Source organism: Zalophus californianus, chromosome 7 (genome assembly GCF_009762305.2).
Source record: "Zalophus californianus isolate mZalCal1 chromosome 7, mZalCal1.pri.v2, whole genome shotgun sequence".
NCBI lineage: Eukaryota > Metazoa > Chordata > Mammalia > Carnivora > Otariidae > Zalophus > Zalophus californianus.
In genome coordinates, this window is record NC_045601.1 from 145,864,966 (window position 1) to 145,886,760 (window position 21,795).

The window sequence follows — 21,795 nt, forward strand, 5'->3', positions numbered from 1 at the left end:
TCCCCTTTTCTAGGAGATAATTTTATTTCAGGAAACTTAAAAGTCTAGGTCAGAGTCTCTCAGATCGCTGAGAGTACCTCCAAATTTAAATCTGGGAGAGCAGGATTTAGGGTATATCCTTTCTGTCCCAGAAGGCCCTGAATTATTAAGTGATCTGCTTTCTTCCCAATGACCAGCTTTGCCACTAGGGATCTCAGGGGTAGAGAGGGGAGGGGGAAGGGAGGAGGAGGAGCGAGGGAGAGGGAGAGAAAGGGGCAGGGGGGAGAGTGGGGGGAGAGGGAGGGATGGGGTGAGAGGGAGGGATAGGTAGAGAGAGGGAGGGGGAGAGGAGAGAGAGCATTCTTCTACTTAGCAGAGCGGAAAACGTGGACAAGGTGAGCTCCATGCCATTGACGGCCTCCATCTGCCCCTGACTTGGTCTGCAGACTGCTCACATTATCTATGGCTATCGGAGTGGTCAGTGGTGTCTGTAGATAAACCGAGCCTAACAAGAAAGGAATGAACCTGCAGATGACCTCTCTTATGCCTCGTCCCCACTTTGTGAATATTTGGAGATAATTTCAACAGAGAGTGTCCAGGCCAGTGGTTCTCAATCTTGACTGCTTATTCTAGTCACCTAGGGAGCTTCTAAAAATGCCCGTGTCCATGCCACGTTATAGACAAGTTAAACTGGAACCTCAGAGTGGGATCCAGACGTCAGAAAATGGGAGAGCCGTCAGGGTGACCCCAGTGTGCAGCCACGCTGGAGAACCACTGCATTAGCTCTAAAGACATTCAGAGCTCAGGGAACCCTAATGACGTCTATCCTTCCCCATCCCTCCCAATGCCGCCCGCACAGTGTATTCAACAAATAAAATACTTTAGGGGGGAGACCGTTTCTGAACTGTCCCTAACATTTTTATTGGTTGAACTAAAGGAGAGTCTGTGTGGTTTGGAACAGAGGAATCCAAAAAACAATCTTTGGCCAAGTTGATCACAGTCAGGTGATCGTGACGACAGAAGACAAGATGGAATAATCGCAACAAAAACGTGTTACTGTTGCTCCGTAGGGCTCTCCTGATCCCACAGCGGCGGCCTCGGCTGTGGGCAACATGCCACACGGAAAAGTCCGTGGACTCTCCCCTCAGCGACCCCTCAGCTGGTAGATGCCACGCTACTAGTTTTAATCAGCTCAAAGTGTGGCAGTATCGTTAGGGCCTGCATACATACTGGCAAGAGCAAGTGCGCTTGACTCCGAAGCTAACGTGGTGGGAGCTGCAGGGCACCGCACGGCCATAGGCCCATCCCAAGGCCTACACCTTCATTTTGTGGGGTTTTTTCCTTAAGGACTTGGGCAGCACAAGCAAAGCGTTAAAGAGTCTGACGCAAAGGATAGTCATTGTCACTGTTTAGACCGGGCTTCCTGCACCTGCAAGGAATTCGGGACATTCCCCGGGTCGCGTCCGCGGTCCCTGGGGCTCTAGAGCGGCCAGAGGCCTGCCTGGGGGAAAACCCGAAACCACGGAAAACCGTTTCCTCAGTTCCTGCGCTTGTTCGTGCGCCCGGGTGTCCCGAGTGGAGAGGCGGGGGGGTGAAGCACGAGAGACGAGACGCCGCGTTCCGAGAGCGAGCAGCGCTCCAAGCAGGAATACCGAGGAGCGGGTACAGACCGTCCTCACCCGCAGCAGCCGGGTCCACGCGCAGCGGATTCTCGTGCAGGGTCGAGGCGACCGCGCTCACGCCGCGCCGACAGTCGGCAGACTGCAAACCGGCTCCCGCCGCGCGCGCGCACCCAGCGCGGAGCGCACCCCGGCCGAAGCGCGCCTCCTCTGCTCGCGGAGCTGGACCTCGGCGCGAAGGTCACGTTCGGGAGCGGGCTCCACCCCGCGTGTCCGCAGCGGGTCCGCAGAAGAAATCCTCCTCTCTCGTGCTGAGCCTCAACGTGGAAACCCCCGGGGGGCTTTCCGCCCTGCGCCCCCGCCCCGAAACTAAGCGAAGATACGAACCCGTCCCCAAACCTTCTAATTCAGAGTTTACATGGATGAATCGCGTTTTTTCTGGAGCCGGGAGGGACCAAAGCGGCTCCGGATTCGCTTGGTGCGCGAGCACAGGCAATGGCTGCGGGCGCGAGGTGGATGCAGAGTTCACAGCGGAGAGGTCATGCGCACACCCAACCCAACTGCAAGTGCTGGGGAGCAAGACGATTAATTTTCGGAGCCTGCGGGAACGGGCTGGGCCCGGCAGCAAGAAAGCTATTTCCCAGCAAGGGGACAAAAAGAATGGAGATGCTGGGGATCGAACCCGGGACCTCATGCATGCTAAGCATGCGCTCTACCACTGAGCTACATCCCCACTACAGACGCAAGTCCTTCCTAAACTGTCTTCATGAAATGGAGCAAATTTATACCCCCCCCCCCTTTTTTTTACGTTTTAAGTAAATCTGTCTTGTTCTTTGGTAAAGGAGAATTCGAATTTCCCCCTTTCCTCTAGAAACCCACTGGCAAGGCATTCTGACTAACCCGCAGCCTGCCGGCATTCAGGACCCGCGAAGAGCACCCTGGAGTGGGAAATCTCAGTAAGAAACACTCCCATACCTAACTGTCTGAGTGCTCTTCTCGTTTTTCAAAAGGTCTGTGGGTCAAAGGAAAGATACTTCCAGGGAAGAGAAAAACGGTTTCCCCATGACTGTCTTTAACTATGGAACACAGCAAAGTAGCCCCCAATTCTCCTCCGCATTTTTGCGCCGCGTTCCCGGGCTCCAGAAACCGCTGTGACCTTTTCTAGAGAAACAAGGAGGCGGCGGCGGAAATTGTTAACAAAAACAATCTTTCACTGTCAACTTGGAGGGCTAAAGGGGAGAGATGCTGGATTGCGGCCTGCGGGCTTCCGACCCTCGTTTTTCAAAAAATGCAAATCAAATCCAGAGACTAGAAATCCTCAGACCCCGCTCTGATGCTTTGGAACAAAGAGCCCGGAAAGAAGTGAGAAACAAGTTACTTGTAAGATCGAGGAGAAACATCAGCTTCCGTGGTGCTTTATTCGCTGCGGAGGGAGTGGTTCTCCCGCCATCCAGGCGCCCCCCTCCCCAGGGGCTGCAAACCGAGGATTCAAGGCTGCCTAGCACGGCGACCTGTGAGCCAGTCTGCAAGAATGGAGGGGACGCCAAGCAGAGAGGAGGGGAAGCTGAGGCTGCCGCGCGCAGAGGCGCGGACGTGCGTGTGGCTCAGGGCCGCAGCTCCGGAGGGCGCGCTGGCGGGACCCCGAGGAGACCTGGCCGCAGACGCCGGCGCGACCCGAGCACTCCAGCACACCGCATCCTTCCGCCTTGCCTAGAGAGCCTACAGGTTGTTCCTGCAGGGGGGTGGGGGGCCCACACCGTTTGCGGAAATCACGCGTTGTCGAAGATAATTATGGCCTATCCCTTTCTTTTTGCCAGTGACTGCTGCAGTGGAAGGTACGCGACCCTCTGGTGGCCCTCTGGTGGCTGACCGACCAGCCAGTCTGCCTAAAGACTTCAGGGTTTGTCAGGATAAAAAGGGAAACAGGAGAAGACAACCACAGGTCTTCGTTTAGCTTTCCAAGTCGATTTTCAAGGAATATGGTTTCTGATAATAGTCTGGTAGCTTGAGAGAAACAGATAAAGATTATTTTTGTAAATCACGATTATTTACCCAAGAGAAAATTTTTTTAAGGCTTGCTGTGAATATTAGTTATCTACTGCTGAGTAATACTCCAAATTTTAATGGGTTAAGAACATAAATGTTTATTATCTTGCAGACTGTGTGGGTCAGGAACTCCAGAGCAGCTTGGCTGGGGTCTGGCCCCACGTGTCTTGTGAAGTAGAACTCAGGTGTCTACAGGGCAAGTGCCCTCTGAGGTCTGACTCTACAAGATCTGCTTTCAATATGTTGGGAGGGGGCCTCAGTCCCTCCCGATCTATGTCTCCCAGACTGATTTAAGTGGGAGGGAACTGCCCAAGGGTGTGTAATCAGGAGGTAAGGGTCTCAGCGGGCCTTCTTGAAGGTTACCTAAGACACTGTGTTATCCTTAATTGGATATACTGGCATAAGTAAATATTTGAATTTTTTAAGAGTGAATGAGTGAATGGATAGAGAGAGATGCTTGTATATATGAATAAACAATATTTTCTGTTAGGAGATTCTAAATGAAAAGGCAACCTACTAAAATGGGAAAAAAATATTTGCAAATCATGTATCTGGTTAGTTAGCTGATAAGGGGTTAATATCTGAAATATATAAAGAACTCCTACAACTCAATAGCAAAATCTAATAATCCAATTTAAAAATGGGCAGAGGAACTGAACATTTTTCCAAAGACACACAAATGACCAACAGGTATGTGAAAAGGTGTTCACCATCACTCATCATCAGAGAAATAGAAATAAAAACCACAATGAGATATCACTTCGCACCTGGCTATCAGCAAAAAGACAAGATTGTAGGCAAGGATGTGGAGAAAAGGGAACCCTTCTGCGCTGTTGGTGGGAATGACATTTGCGATGCCACTAGGGAAAATACAGAGGTTCCTCAAAAATTCATTAAAAACAGAACTACTATGTGATCCAGCAATTCTACTTCTGGGTGTGTATTGACATGGGTTAGGGTTTGAAGCCAACAGTCAAGAAAATTCTTGAGACATCTTTGGTGCAAGAAGGTGGTTTTATCAAAGCACGGGACAGGACCCCTGGGCAGAAAGAGCTGCACCGGGGTCGTGAGGAGTGTCCCCTTATGTACTTTCTAGTTGGGAGGGGGTAGGGACAGCACAGGCCTCCAAGGTATTTTGGAAACAAGGTTTCCAGGATCCTGAGGGGGCTAGCTACTGTTAGGAAAGTTCATTTATTACTGTTTAGTAAGAACTCAGTCACGCGACCCCTCAGATGTGTATCAGTGGGTCATCTGCTTGGGGGATGGTTGCTACCATACATTTTGGGCGGTAGAGATAAAGGAAGTTTCCAAAGGAGTTTCTATATATTAAAGTAGACTCACAGGACCCTGGGGTTAAGGTTGCCTTTTGCCCTCAGCAAAGTGTCCACATCCAGGCAGCTGAGCTCCCAGAGGAAGGTCACTCTGCCTGTTTTAAGGACTTGTGAGTGGGCTATAAGTAGTAAGGAAATTTAATTTTTCTTTTGCTTTCATTTCCCACATCATGTATATCTGTGATGTTGTGATTTTTAACAAGAAGTCTCTATTTTGTTTTCATCCTGTTGCTGGCATAGAGCTCCTAAAACCCACAGAATTTCCTAAATCATTACAGCAACAAAGGTGTCTTTTATTATGTTAATAGTGACTGCACCTCAGTTTGGGGGCTGGTTGCCAGGAGAACCAGCCCCAAGATTAAAGTTTGGAACTTTCAGTCCTACCTCTCTGACCTTCGAGGGGAAAAGGACTGGAGGTTGAATCAATTGCCAATGGGCAATGATTTAATCAATCGTGCCTATGTAGTCATGCCTAGGTATGGAGACTTCTCCACATAAAATCCCCAAAGAGGATGTGGAGTGCTTCTGGGTTTGTGATCACGTACAGATTTGGTGTGAGTGGTGCACTTGGAGAGCACGGAAACTCCATGCCTTTTCCTGCGCATCTCTTCCATCTGGCTGTTTGAGCTACATCTTTTTAATCTGTAAGTAAAATGTTTTTTTTTCCTCTGAGTAATGTGAGCTGTTCTAGCAAATTAATCAAACCCAAGGAGGGTGGGTCATGGAAACCTCTGATTTCTAGCCAGTCAGTGAGAAGTACAGGTAATGACTCCGGCCTGTGCTGGTGTCTGAAGCAGGGGCAGCAAGTGGGAGGGAAGCCGTTCTCTGCTGGATCGAGCCCTTAATCTATGGGATCTGATTCTGTCTCCAGGTAAATAGTGTCAGAATTCAGCTGAATGCTAGGACACTTGGCTGATATACAGAGCATTGCTTACTGGTGTGGGAAAATTCCCTGCACACACACAGTGGAATTTGGTGACTAGAACCACCTTTTAATATTCAAAGGAAATTAAAACAGGTATCGAAAAGGTACCTATGTTCCCATGTTCACTGTAGCATTAATCACAGTAGCAATAACGGAAACAACCTAAGTGTCCAACAGCAGATGAATGGATAACGATGTGGTCCATACATTCAATGCAGTATTACCCAGCCACGAGAAGGAAGGAAATGCTGCCTTTTGTGACAACATTCATGGACCTTTAGGCGTTATACTAAGTGAAATAAGTCAGACAGAGGAAGACAAATCCTACATGGTATCACTTCTATGGGGAATCAGGGGGGGAAAAAAAGTCAAACTCATAAAAACAGAGTAGAAAAGTGGTTGCCAGAGGCTGGAAAGTGGGGGAAATAGGTTGATAAAAGGTACAAACTTTCACCTCTAAGATGAGTAGGGTCTGAGGATCTCATGTAAAACATGGGGACTGTAGTTGGGAACACTGGACTGTGTAACTGAAATCTGCTAAGAGTAGAACTTACATGTCCACACACACAAGATAAATAAGGAAAACGATGGATGAGGGCGCCTGGGTGGCTCAGTCAGTTAAGCATCCAACTCTTGACTTTGGCCCAGGTCATGATCTCGGGGTCCTGAGAGTGAGCTCCCTGCTCAGTGGGGAGTCTGCTGGAGATTCTATCCCTCTCCCTCTGCCCCTCCCCCTGCTTGTGCATGCTTTCTCTAAGATAAATAAATTTTTAAAAAGGTGATGGATGCATTAACTAACTAGATGGGGAAATCCTTTCCCAACGTGTATGTGCACGTGAGCATATGTGTGTGTATGTGTGCATGAGTGTGTGTGTGTATCAAATCACCCACAGTGTGCACTATAAATATCTTACAATTTTATGTTAATTATACCCTTTGTGATCTATGCCTGACCCACACTACTTGCCCAGAAAACATTTCTGGCAGAACTTCCTGAGATATGTAGAAATTGCCAAGGAAAAAGCCTTAGTAGCCAATAGTTCTAAGGAAACAACAGAATGTAGGAACAGCCGCTATGGGACCAGATCACCCAATCCTATCAGAGACTGCTAAAACTCCCAGTGCTGATTCAAAAGTAAAGACTGCCCAAAGCACTTTCTTGAGTCACCTTTGCAGAACCTATAACCCTCTTTGAGGGAGATACACTAATCAACTCCAGAGAATTGATGCTGACCCCTGGGACTTCTACCTGGACTGTCACCTGAAGATGACTTTTGCCCCAGTTCCATGCCAAATTCCCCACTGCAAAAGCCCCTTCATGAATATGTATCCACTCTTAGGTTAAAACTTCCCAGTTTTGTTGTTGAGGAGACACTGCTTTGGAAAATACCCCTGGTGTTCTCCTTTACTTGTTGCAAATAAAACCATCCCTTTTCCTATTCCTTGGCTTAGTTGTATCTTTTGCCTTGACACCCCCCAAGAGACAAACCCAGTTTCAAGTAACAACAGGAGTCTGGTGTGTTTTTTTCCCAACACCACCAAACAATTCTCCAATTATCAGTGAACAGTGATGGGGCATCCTACAAATTTAATTCAGATCTGACCCTATGTACCTGAAGACAGGGTTAGATCCCACAGGTTAAGGGCTCAGTCCCACAAGATGGGCCCATTTCTTTTTTCTTTCTTTCTTTTTTTTTTAAGATTTTATTTGGGAGGCCTGGGTGGCTGTCGGTTCGGCGTTAGCCTTCGCCTCAGGTCATGATCCCAGGGTCCTGGGACAGAGCCCCACATTGGGCTCCCTGCTCAGCGGGGAGCTCATTCTCCCTTTGCTGTTCCCCCTGCTTCTGCTTGCTGGCTCTTCCTCTCTCTCTGACAATTAAGTTTGAGAGAGAGAGAGAGAGAGAGAGAGAGAGAACAAGCAGGGGGAGGGGCACAGGGAGAAGCAGACTCCCTGCTGAGCAGGGAGCCCCATGTGGGGCTCTGTCCCAGGACCCTGGGATCATGACCTGAGCCAAAGGCAGACGCTTCACCAAGCAAGCTACCCAGGCGCCCCCAGGTGGCCCCCATTTCAGCCAGGCTGTTACCTGTGCTTCTCCCTGACTGGACATAAACTGGAGGTTCACATGACTGCCTCCTCAGATTCAATTAATTTGCTAAAGTAGCTCACAAATCTCTACTCACCAGGTTATTGATACCAGGTTATCTACTTGACTGAGTTATTATAAAGGATATAATAAAAGATACAGATTAACAGTCAGAGGAAAAGATACATGGGGTGAGATCTTGAAGGGTCCTGAGCACAGGAGCTTCTGTCTGCATGGAACTGGGAGCACCCCCCTCCCAGCATGAGGATGCTTCACCAACATGGACAGTCATCAAATCTTGTTGCTCAGGAGTCTTTGTAGAGCTTAGTCTTTAAACCCTAACTTCCTAGAGGCCATTGGTTGAGGCTGAAAGTTGCAACACTGTAACTGCTCAGTCTTTCTGTGACCAGCCCATCGGAGGCTATCTAGGGGTCCCACAAAGTCGCCTCATTAGCATAAAGTCAAGTGACCTCAAAAAGAGCTCCTTATGGGTAACGAAAGACATTCCTATCATTTAGGAAAGTACAAGGGTTTTAGGAAATCAATCCTAGGAATCTGGAACAAAGACTAAATATATTTCTTATTATGCCACAATGAAAAATAATGATTATTAAGATAGGGAAAGCAAATCACTAGGGAACAATATTGGGATTTCCAGGCAGCACTGTCTACCCACTTGATATTCGTTGCTGTGAAGTTAAAATGAATTCCATGAGCATGGATGAGTATTTTTCTTTGGAAAATTTGGGCTTCCCAGGCACTGGCATAGTTAGTTTCAACCTTAAGAAACTTGCCCATAAGTGCAGCGCAAGGAGAGAAAGGAAAGTTGACTTATGGGTACTTACGAGTTTGAAGAGTGGCTAGAGGTGTATACTAGAGTGAATGAGTAGGTAAGTAGTGCATGGTTTGGAGAGGTACTGGAGAGGAGCATTGGGAGTCCTGGGTGATTGATTAGATATGTTGGAGGGGGTGGGCAGGGCAAGGCGCCCATGGAACAGCAAGGTGGAGATGTGCCGTCGGCTACATGGCTCTGACTCTTGTAAGGGACTAAAGATGTATTTTGAGAGTATCAGCTTATAGAGTGCATAGAGCACTTGCAGTACACCAGTGCTCAGGAAGACCGTGTTGAGCAGGAAGGTCATCTAGTTACGAACTTTGAAAAAACATTTACCAAAATATGTGCATTAGATTTAGAGACAAAGGACTCATTGGTGACCCTGATAACCAATTCAGGAGAGCTCCAGGATTCAAGGACACATTCGGAGAGTTGAGAAGGGAGAGTGAGATGACAAACGGAGACGCAGGTAGAAAGGGGCATTTTGAGAAGTATGGCTGGGATCTGGAGGGGAGGAAGAGAGTGTGACTGTAAGAGAACATGGAGCCAGGGGAGAAACTTGAGCCACTGTAGACAATAATGAGAAGCCAGTAGAGAGGGAGAGGTGGTAAGAACAGTTGAGAGAGCGGGGTCCCTGGGAACGCAGAACACGACGGTTTGAGCACCAGTGGAGGACTAGTCCTCAGGGGGGTTAAGTTCTTGCCACAAAAAGTGTCGTGTGGAGCCCAGCAGCACTGACATCACCCGGGAGCTGGTTATAAAACAGAGAATCTCAGGCCTTGCCCAGACCCATGGAATTTTCATTTTAGCGAATGCCCAGGTGATTCTGTATGCACATTCAAGCTAGAGTAGCCCTGAGACAAGGCATGTTTCCTTCATGTTAGCAGACAGCAATTTTTTTTTTTTAAAGATTTTTATTTATTTATTTATTTGAGACAGAATGAGAGAGAGAGAGAGCACATCAGAGGGGGGAGGGTCAGAGGGAGAAACAGACTCTCCGCCAAGCAGGGAGCCCGATGCGGGACTCGATCCAGAGACTCCTGGATCATGACCTGAGCCAAAGGCAGTCGCCCAACCAACTGAGCCACCCAGGCGCCCAGCAGACAGCAATTTAAAAAGGATGGGAACACATATAAGCACACTGTTTACGTTGGAAGGAAGTTACGTTAGTCTTCATTTGATCGCATTGCCCTGTTAATGCTTAAAGTAGGAGGCAAAGTGGATTAGATGTTTCAAGCAAGCAAATAGTCTTTAAGTAGCTGCTGTAAATCTTATCAGGGAAACACAGAGGGGGAGTGGTATCACCAAGGGTAACAGAGAACTCACCTCCCTCTCGGTGCTTGTTCTCTTGCCTCAGAGATGGAAGTTTGGACTGAAGTTCCCCAAAGTCCTCTTCAGACCCAAAGGGATGAAAGTCATAAGGATGCCACTGCTCTTGCCCCTTCTCTCCTGCGGATGACGCCCCCTGGAATCCCTACACAGGAGATGGGCCCATTGCCAAAAAGGGTGCCGTACTGACCCGGTCTCCTTGCTTTTATTCTGAGTGGGTGACGGGGGTGCAACTGAGCTTCCCAGACCTCAGGCCGGGTGGGGATGCAGGGGAGACAGGTGTGAAGGCCTGCTCACTTCTCAGAGCAGCACTAACTCCGCGGGCGGTGCGGCGTTCCCAGCAGTGTGCAGCAGTCTCCGCACAGCCACCAGGAAGCCGCGTTTGGAACCAACTACAGTTCAGACTTCTGAGGGAGGATGCTCAGTATGAAAGGAGCCTGTGGACATTCTCAAAATGTGATTGACGGCTCAAAGAATCTAATCAGGACAGTGTGTGCAGGATGCTCTAACAGAATACTACAGACTGGCCGGTTTATAAACAACAGAAATGTATCTCTCACTGTCCTAGAGGCTGGGAAGTCCAAGGTCAACACACAGGCAGATTCGGTGTCTCCTGAGAACAGGCTTCCTGAATCATGTGTGTCCTCACAAGGTGAAAGGGACAAAAGAGTTCTCTGAGGTCTCCTTTATTTTTTTTTAAAGATTTTATTTATTTATTTGAGAGAGAGAGAATGAGAGACGGAGAGCATGAGAGGGAAGAGGGTCAGAGGAAGAAGCAGACTTCCTGCCGAGCAGGGAGCCCGATGCGGGACTCGATCCCGGGACTCCAGGATCATGACCTGAGCCGAAGGCAGTCGCCCAACCGACTGAGCCACCCAGGCGCCCGTCCTTTATTTTCTTTAAATTTATTCATTTTGGGGGCATCTGAGCGGCTCAGTCATTAAGCGTCCGCCTTCGGCTCAGGTCTTGATCCCAGGGTCCTGGGATGGAGCCCCGCATCGGGGTCCCTGCTCCACGGGAAGCCTGCTTCTCCCTCTGCCGCTCCCTGCTTGTGTTCCCTCTCGCTGTGTCTCTCTGTCAAATACATACATAAATAAAATCTTTAAAAAAAAAAAGATTTATTCATTTTTATTTGACCAAGCACACAAGCGGGGTGGGGGTGGGGGCCTGGATCTCACTCATGGACCTGAGATCATGACCTGAGCCAAAACCAAGAGTCAGATGCTCAACTGACTGAGCCGCCCAGGTGCCCCTGAATTCTCCTTTATACACTAATCATATCATGAAGACTCCACTCTCATGACCTACTCACCTCCCAAAGGCCCACCTCCAAATACTATCATACTGAGGACTAGGTTTCAATCTATGAATTCTGGGAGGGCACAAACATTCAGTCTAAAGCAATATGGAAATAAGAACATGTAAGAACAGAAGATTCACAGCAAGAATGAAATGTTAAGGAACAGGAAGTTTCATTTCAGTAGAAAACCAGAAGTTGTGGGAGCACCTGGATGAAATTGCCAGGAGAGATGGATTAGAATTAGATTGTAGGCTAGTGTGCTACATAGAATGGCAGCCCCCAAAGACACCCGTGTCCTAATTCCCAAACCTGCAAATGTTACCTTATGTGGTAAATGGGACTTAGAAGATTGACAAATTTGAAAATCTTGAGATGGAGAGAGTATTCTGGATTATTCACGTGTAATCACAAGGGTCCCTGTAAGGGAAAGAGGGAGTGAAGTCAGTCAGAGAAAGACAAATACCGTGTGATCTCATTATGTGTGGAATTTAAGAAACAAAACAGATGAACCTATGGGGAAGGAGGGAAAAATAAAATAAGATGAAATCAGAGAGGGAGACAAACCATAGGAGACTCTTAACTCTAGGAAACAGGCTGAGGGTTGCTGGGGAGGGGGATGGGGTAACTGGGTGATGGGTATTGAGGAGAGCACGTGATGTAATGAGCACTGGGTGTTATATGCACCTGATGAAACACAGAACTCTACCTCTGAAACTAATAATATGCTACATGTTAACTAAATTGAATTTAAATAAAAAAAATACTGTATACCACATGGACTTAATATTTTAGCATAATATGGATTCATGCTAATATGGAGGATGGTATGGATGTGAGCAGCTACAGCAGCATGGAAGTGAAGGCTTTTGGAAAAACAGATATTGGAGGAGCCAGAAGCTGGGGTCCTGAATGACCTGTCTACACGGGTGCTCATATCACCAAACCGAGTGGAAGAAGCAGGGCACCAGTCTCCATTCATCTAGGAAGAATCTTCTTGATGAGAAATGTAACATAATTGTATAGATCATAGTTTCCCAGGGACACCTTTTTTTTTTTTTTTTTTAATGCAGATAGAAATGTAATGGTTTGGAAATTGGAATGTGGTCTCAGGAAGGGGCCAACCCATCTCCTGATTCTGAGATTGAAGAATGTGCTGATTCTACTTGAAACAGTCATGTCAATAGGAAGAGCCGGTTGAAGTTGAAGCAGGAGAGTTCATCCAGGTGGGCTGTTAAAGACGTGAGTTACAGAGAGTGGGGTTGAAGTATTCAGGTGAGAAGTCATTAAAATGGAAGGACAGAGGTATGTACATCTTGAAGGTACCAGATAGGGTGGAGAATTGGAGGGCTCATGTCTGCAGTGGCGAACTGGGACAGCAAGGGTGAGAGACAGAGGCTTTAGCTGGTCAAGTGGTCTCCAAGTGAATTAAGCATTCCCCATAGTCCAAAGGATCCCACTGAAAGTGGAAAAATGGGTGAGAAGGAGTGAGTAAGAAATTAAAAGACTGAAATGGGGCGCCTGGGTGGCTCAGTTGGTTAAGCGACTGCCTTCGGCTCGGGTCGTGATCCTGGAGTCCCGGGATCGAGTCCCACATCGGGCTCCCTGCTCAGCAGGGTGTCTGCTTCTCCCTCTGACCCTCTTCCCTCTCGTGCTCTCTATCTTTCACTCTCTCTCTCTCTCGAATAAATAAAAATAAAATCTTTTAAAAAAATAAAAAAATAAAAGACTGAAATGGGCAAGGGGGCTCTCAGAATTCAGCTTCATCCCAGAGATGGATCCCCTCCTGGACCTCAATCTCTTTGAAAAAAATGAGCTGTGCCTACTGTCCAGGTCCTTGGAGCACTCAAGCCTCTGACCCTTGCTCTGGGGTTCTTAAGGAATGGTCTCAGCTCAGGTCTTCATGTCCCGAGGCTTACTCCTGATGGAGGTCCCCACCACAGCTCCTGCTACTCCTGCAGTATTGGCTGGATAAATTTTGTTTTCACCTTCTTTCATCGCCATTCGTAATCCACTTTTCACGCTGTTTACAGAATAATCTGATTGTGGCAATGTCTTGTTTATAATGCTTCATTGTCTCCTCACTGCCAGATGGGTCCTCTGGGAAAGCATACACGGGGACACTGTCATCGGAAGCTTGTGTCTGCAGTCCTTTATTGTGCTTAGGGAATCTGACAGTTTTAAGAGTCAGATGCTTGCTCTCAAGGATACTGGCACTGATCTAAACCTGGCCAGGTAAAGATGCTTTTCCACTTAGGTTAACCATGTTCAGCGTTTGCTTTTGGCAACCAAGAACACTGACTGAGAGTCCAAAACCCTTGAAGAGCCATGTAGTCCTACATTTCCCTGTAGCGTCCTGTGATCCAGCCGTATGTAACTACCTAAATTTTTTTTAACATTGTGTGTCAAGTCTTCATGCCATGTCCATGTTTATTATGACTAGAATCACACTATGATCCTCATTTCCAGCTGCAAACCTCCCACTTATTCTTTAATACACATCACTAGTATCTTCTTTAGTGAGATTTTCCTGACCTACCTCCTCAAGAAGAATTTATCCTACCCTCCGCTGTGTTCCCAGTGCATCTCCTACAAACCTCTAGAATGCTAATTATGACAGACGGTTTATAAACTGTCTCTCCTCCTTTCCGTTATCTGATTTAGCACAGTTACGCAGTAATATAGAAAAGCTACGCAACAAAGACTTTATTAAGTAAATTGTTGGATTTCCTTTTAATAAGGGCAGACAAATACATGCTGCCATTTTACTTTATTTTTTAATGTGAACAGAAACGGTAAATTACTGTTATTACGTTATCAATATTTCAAAGCACCGAGCTGAACTGAGGAATGGATGTAAGTGCAATTAGAAACCACATAAGCCTAAAAACCCCATCTGGTGAGAGACGGCCAAGAACGGGGCTCACTGGGACCCCCAGTGCTGCCAGGCACGCTTCTGCGGGTTTCTAACCGACTGGGCCTTCCATGTCCATGAGCTATTTCTAACCTTACCTAATTTCTCAAACCTCCTGCGCTGGACCAAGACCAGCTCTCCTGCACAGAATCCGTAAGTACAGCCAAAGAAGCAGTGAGAAATAAAATGGTAACTAGGTTAGTAACCGTGGCCTATGAAGAAATTCCCCTAATGGTCTTAGGGTGGAGCCTTGAATATTGATATGCCAACTCGCACCTCAATACCAAAAATCCTACCCCACCCGCCCCTTAAAACATTACTAGAAGATATTTTACTTTTACTGATTATTTTCCAGGGGAAGTGAGAATGGATGGCCCTCATTTGAGTTAAAACATTCTGTGATGTGCAGCTGTAGTCCCTCTTCCTGGGTGCTTTCAGAGGATGAATTTCTTTTGAATTGTCCCTCTGGCTTTGTTTACTTCTCACTACATAATAAAACATCCCAGGGAAATTTCCAGAGAGCAGGGAATATGCGGCGGTTCATCAAATGTTAGAGAAATAAACATACAGACAGCAAATAGCTCTACTGAAAGGGAACGATAACGGTTAAAGATGAGAAAGGACTAAAGTGTCTCACGTGGGAATTCTAGAGCAGAGGCCGAACTAGTTAACAGTTCCGAACGGGAAAAAGAAGCTGCTCTGGAGATGCCGGGGATCGAACCCGGGGCCTCATACATGCGAAGCATGCGCTCTACCACTGAGCTACATCCCCTGGCGAGGGGCCTCGGCCGGGCAGCGTTCCTGTCCTGTCCAAAGCGCGCAATTACCCGGCGCTCTTTTGTCCTCGACCTGCGCGTGGCGGCCCGGGAGGGAGAATCCCGCCTGCAGCCTCGTCGGGTGGTCCAGGCAGCCTCCTTCCCCATCCGCGGCTGCCCTCAAGCCCGCTGCCAAACCCAGCATCAGGCCGGAAGAGGGCAGGGGTCCTCCAGGATCCTCTGAACAACGTTCTACCGGCCACAGGCTCGTGGCAAATGCCACCCCCAATTCCTTGCCGCTGGGAGACGGACTCGATCGCGGCGGCTGCCGCACCAACGGGATCCGACCCTGTGCGGATGGACGAAAACGCGCAAATCGTGCCCTGCTTGGTCCCGAGGCAACGGCTCGGCCCACACAGACCTCCGCCACCGGACCTCGAGCCCTTACCTGCAAGCCTGGCTTCCGGAGAGTCTCAGATTCCAGAAGCCGCGATTCCTTCCTTCCCTCTCTCCCTGGTCCACGGGCCAGCTTCTCTGCTCGCGTCCCTGGGCCCCGCGCGTCCGCGCCGAGGGAAGCCCGCACCGGCCCACGCGAGCCTCCCGACAGCCGCCATCCACTGGAAGGTTTACCACCTGAGACCCGGTGGCAGGCACAGAAGTCATACAGGAGAGAGAGCGACTGTTCAAAAGTAAAAATGACAGCACCAAAGGCACACGATCCGTAAAAACAAAAAAAAAAGTCATTGATAAGTCGAACTTCATTAAAATTAAAAACTTCTGCTCTGAGAAAGACACTCTCAAGACAATAAGACGACAAGCCAAAGACTGGGGGAAATATTTGCAAGGCACAGATTTGATAACAGAATGGTATCCAAAATATACAAAGAACTCTTAAAACTCAACAGTAAGAAAACAAACAACTGATTTAAAAAACAGAAAATACCTTAAGAGACTCTAACCAAAGATACACAGATGCCAAACAGGCATATGAAAAGATAGGCCACACCAAAAGTCATCAGACAAATGCAAATTAAAATAATGAGATACCAGGACACACCTATTGGGATGGTCCAAAATCCAGAATACCGAGAGCACCAGGTGCTGGGGAGAGTGTGGAAGGACAGCAACTCTGATTTATTGCTGCGATAAACCATTAAATGTGATACTATTGATGGTGGATCCATGTCTTGATACATTTGTCAGAACCCATAGAATGTACACCACCAAAGTGAACGTAATGTAAACCATGACCTCTAGGTGATAATGAGCTATCCAGGTACATGTTCCTTCTGTTTACCCTGATTTCTTCTCTTTTGTCTTATTAAATCAGCTAGTACTTCCAATGATACTGAGAAGGAGTGGTGGGAGGGGACATCCTTGCTTTACTCCTGATTTTAGCCAGAAGCCTCCCGTTTCTCACCATTAGCAGTTAGCTATAGGATTTTTGTAGATACATATTCTTTATCAGGCTGAGGACACTCCCTTCTATTCTGAGTTTGCTTAGAGATTTTATAATAAATGAGAGTTGGATTTTGTCAAATGCTTTTCTGCATCTATTGATATGGTCATACGATTTCTCTTTAGCCTGTTATATGATGGATTACATCAACTGATTTTCAAATGTTGAACTAGCCTCCATACCTGCAGTAAATCCCACTTGGGCATGATGTATAACTCTTTTTTTATACATTGTTGGATTTGATTTGTGATTTTTTGAGGATTTTTGCATTTATGTTCATGAGAGATATTGGTCTGTAGTTTCCTTTATTGGGAATGTGTTTGGTTTTGGTGTTAGGATAAAGCTGGCCTCATGAAATGATTAAGTATTCCTGATGCTTCTATCTATTGAAAGAGATTGTTGAGAACTGGTATAATTTCTTCCTTAAATGTTTGGTAGATTCCCCAGTGAACCCATCTGGTCTCAGTGCTTTCTGTTTTGGAAAGTTATTGCGTATTGATTCAATTTCTTTAACATATATAGATTTATTTAGACCTTTTTTTTAAGATTTTATTTATTTATTTGATGGAGAAGAGTCAGAGAGAGAGGGAACACAAGCAGGGGGAGTGGGAGAGGAAGAAGCAGGCTTCCTGCTGAGCAGGGAGCCTGATGCGGGGCTCGATCCCAGGACCCTGGGATCGTGACATGAGCCGAAGGCAGACGCTTGATGACTGAGCCACCCAGGCGCCCCCAGATCTTCTATTTCTGTCAGAGTAATTTTTCCTTTTCCTTTTTATTGTAGAACCTCTTAACATATATGAAAACAAAAGGAATACTGTTAGGGATTTCCACATATCCATTCTCAGTTTTATTAATTACGAACTCATAACCAATTTGCCTCATAATCAGAGTGGCTTTGATGTGCAATTCTGTTCCTATGAATGAGTTCAGGCATCTTTTCATACATTTAATATATTTAAGACTCATTTCTATTTTCCTTCTGTGAGCCATCTTTCATATTTGCCAAATTTTCGAAATTTTCTAATCGATTTATAGGTTCCTTTTATATGTATAGGAGCATAGTAATTGGTATTTTTCCAAATATGTCCCTTTTCCATTTCTGGATGCATGCTCTGAACATGTTTTTCTGCTCCCTTTAAGTTAGGTGTGACCATTTTTTTTCCACCCCAAAAGCATGTGGCTTCTCACTTCAACTTTAAAAGGCATGTGCATAATTCTTTAGAGCTCACTTTCATAATTCTTGCAGTGCTCGCTTTCCCTCTGAAATAGCAACTGACAACATTCTAGGTAGAAGCTAAAACACGCTACCTCAAAATGTCACTTTGGCAAAATGGTTGAGTTGGAGGCAAATGAGAATCAACAGATGCAAAAAGAAGCTCTTCCAGAACTTCCTTTATCTACGCAAAACCTGAGAAATGAGGACTGTCACAAATTCCCTCTCCTGGGGAGGTTTTATGGCCACGAAGAAGTGGAAAGTTGGTGCTGAGATGGAGTCACACACGACAAGCCTCACTCCATTGGTTTCCCCCACGTATTTACCTTCCCACAGTTAGCTGCCTTTGAAAGTCCAAAGCCCTCGTCCTTTATTTTGTCACGTCTCTACAAATTTATTGTTCTTTGCTAAGATGCTATATAAGCCCAAGTTTGAGCTACCCTTTTTAGTTACTCATCATGAAGTACTCCCATGTGACACAGGCTGCATGCATTAGTAAAATTCTGTTCAAGTCTCCTCCGGTTAATCTGGTTTTTGTCGGTTTAATTTGCAGGGTCCCAGGCAATGCATTTAAACTAGATAGAAGAAAAAGAGTGTTTCCCTCTCCTATACTACTTTATCGTCCTAAATCCCAGATTGAGAATACTGGGGAGGAAAGCCATCAGCCAACCAGTGAGGAAAAAAAATGTCATGTGCTAAGAATAAGTTTTTATTGTTAAGTCACTGAGATTCTGTGGCTGTTTTCTCTTACACTCTGATCAAGCCTACACTGAGTGACATGGGGAATCCTTCTGGTGATATGAATAGCAATTCTATTTTCCTAGCTTGAGATTTCTCTTTGACTTTGCTTGTGGATTTTTACTCTGTCATACAGGAGGTTTTGTTTTACTCCATGATTAGTCCAATAATACATATCTATTGCATAAAATTTGGAAAGTAGGAGAAGGGTAAATATACTAAGGAAAAATTCGCTATACTCTTACCACTCTTTCAGAAGTTCTCTTGAAATAAAATTTGCCAATATTTTCCTTTAAGTAATTCCGGATTTTTAAAATGATTTTATTTATTTATTATACAGCAAGATAAAGGGAGAGAGAGGGCAAGCAGGGGGAGGGCCAGAGGGAGAGGGAAAATCCCAAGTAAAGTGCAGAGCCCCATCCTGGGGCTTGGTCCCAAGACCCTGAGCCGAAATCAAGAAACGCTTAAGGGCTTAACCGACAAAGCCACCCAGGCGCCCCTAATCTTATGAAACACCATTTGGAATTCATCCTGCTTTATGTTGTGGAATATGGAATCAATTTTTTCTTCCTACATAACTGACCAGGGAGCAGAAGGCTAGCTGATACCCTGCAACCTTTCCCCACCCCCCACTCCTGGGTGCGACACGTGTGACATTCTTCCAGGAAGCTCCCAACTGTCTTCCTGTTAATGCCTTGCTAGAGGGAAAAACAACCTTGACTTGACAATGGCAAGGCCTCCGGTATCGGGTAGGTCCTCTTTTGCATAAGAAAGTCCTTTTGAAAACCTCCCTTTTGCCTCACCTCCCCCAGCCGCACAGTATATAATCAGCCACCGCTCACAACCCCGGGGCAGCCGCTCTTCCTGCCCACCGGTCCTGTCTCCGGGCTTTACTAACACCACCATTTTGCACCAAAGATGTCTCAAGAATTCCTTCTTGGTCGTCGGCTCCGGACTCCACACCACCAAACTTAACCTATATTCCAAAACCACATCAATAACTACCCAGATTTTGCCACATCAATTATTAAACAGCCTATCTTTACCCAGAATGGAAGATTATAACTCATAGGCTTGTAGTTATAAATCTAGCAGACAGAAATAAAGTATGCATATAGAATAGTTGAGCCTAGTTAACTAGTTAATGACAATTGGCTAGTTTGATCGAAAAATGTATATAGAACTCCTGAGAACAAAGTTCCCTCATGATCAAAATAACATTATACCAATTAAGAGTCTTAAAACCCAACTAAAAATTGTTTTACTTCTTTACCTCGTTTTCTTCCCCTGAAAGATACCGTGACTGTTTTTTCAAATGTATATCTGAGTTTCCTTTCAGATGTGAATTTTACCCTTTTTTTGATAATTTCCTTTGTTGCAAATATGTATATCTGAATCTCTTTTCAAATATATATCATCTTTTTACTGTTACACATTCTGTCTTTAAAAGCATATACATACTTGAATAGCTTTAAAAATATATTATCAACATTTCGAAGGTGATTTTGTGAACACAGGAATTCCTCTCCCCAGTGGATCACCAAGTAATTTCTGGAACACTAGGGGATTCAGAGGGTTGTGGAAAAAGCGCCACAGACTTGGAAAATTTAAATATGGCTTTCTGCCTGCAGGAAGTAATGGAGGGAATAACCATGGGCAGAGAGTCAGTGGGCTCTTTCCTTTCAAATCTTGACCCAACCATTTTGTGAGTGAATGATTTGGTTAGAAGACAGTCTTTTGTCATTCACAGAAAAACTATATCAGTCTTTAGGTACCAGAAAGAAAAAAGATGGGGGGGGGGCACCTGGGTGTCTCAGTCATTGAGCGTCTGCCTTCAGCTCAGGTCATGATCCCAGGGTCCTGGGATCGAGTCCCGCATCGGGCTCCCTGCTCAGTGGGAAGCCTGCTTCTCCCTCTGCCTGCCACTTTCCCTGCTTGTGCATGCTCTCTCTCTGACAAATAAATAAAATCTTTAAAAAAAAAAAAGATGATAAAAGAATATGAAATATGAATCACTTTATCAGAAAGAACTCAGATAACTTATTTTTTTTCAAAGATTTTATCCATTTATTTGTCAGAGAGAGAGCGAGCACAAGCAGGGGGAATGGCAGAGGGAGAGGGAGAAGCAGGGTCCCTACTGAGCGGGGAGCCCAACGCGGGGCTCGATCCCATGACCCTGGGATCATGACCTGAGCCAAACTGACTGAGCCACCCAGGTGTCCCAGATAACTTTAAATCGTGGCAATTTATGAGTGCCTAAGGATCGCCTCACAAAAATGAATGAAAATTTGCCTACAGATTTTGGAATGTGAGTTATGGAACGGCTTTCATTTGTGAGCACTTTGCATATTCTATATATTTTCTCTTGTCTGTTCAAATGTGTTAGTTCTTAGAACTCTGCTGTCCAGTATGATAGCCTGGTACATGGAACTTTTGAGCACTTGAAATATGACCAGTCTGACTTGAGATGTGCTGTCTGTATAGAATATATACCGGTTTCAGACTTAGTATGAAAAAAAGAATGTAAAACAAATATCGAGGCAATATGTTTATATGGATTACTTGTTGAAATGATAATATTTTGTATATGTTGAATTAAATAAAATATGTTATTCATTTCACCTGTTTCTCCTTTTTTCAATGTGACTACTAGAAAATTTTAAATTCTGTATATGGTTGGTGTTTGTGGCTCACGTTATATTGGGTGGTGCATCCCAAGAACACTACCATGCTTTTGCTTAATGTATTGTCCAGGGTGACAGAGCAAGATATGTCTTATAATCTTTAACATTCAATTTTGCAAATCAGTGATTAATCACACGAGGATGGACCACATTCTCCAGACTGCCCCCTCTTAGCACTGCTGTGGGCCTTGGTTTCTGGTTTCTTTCCTTCCAGAAGACGAACTCCTTGCAGTGACTAACTAGCAAAGGACCAAACACATATTGTGAGTTCTAGAAAGATTTGATTTCAGAATAATTTTTACAGCTTTTTTTTCTCTTATTTTAGAAGAAATGCATGTTCTTTGCAAAAAAAATATGGAAAAATGCAGATGAGCAAGAGGGTGAAATAAAAATCAGGACAGATTCCACTACCTCGAATTCAAATCTGTTAACATTTTGTTGTATGTGATTCCAGTATTTTTCCCTGTGTCTGGGTATGTGTTTGTTTCATTTTTTTAATAAACTGGAAACACACTGTCATATATTTTTTCAAATGTATCTAGGTAATTGTACTTTCTGTCAGCCCCACAAACCTGTGGGTTCCTTCA

At 45.7% G+C, this 21,795-nt stretch overlaps 2 non-coding genes across 2 annotated transcripts; both read right to left on the reverse strand.

The window, feature by feature from the left end:
* Window positions 1-2,259: 2,259 nt before the first annotated feature.
* On the reverse strand, window positions 2,260-2,331 carry TRNAA-AGC. The gene has a single exon. It is a non-coding gene; the product is annotated as a tRNA-Ala (tRNA).
* Window positions 2,332-15,059: 12,728 nt separating this feature from the next.
* On the reverse strand, window positions 15,060-15,131 carry TRNAA-CGC. The gene has a single exon. It is a non-coding gene; the product is annotated as a tRNA-Ala (tRNA).
* Between the last annotated feature and the right edge of the window lie 6,664 nt (window positions 15,132-21,795).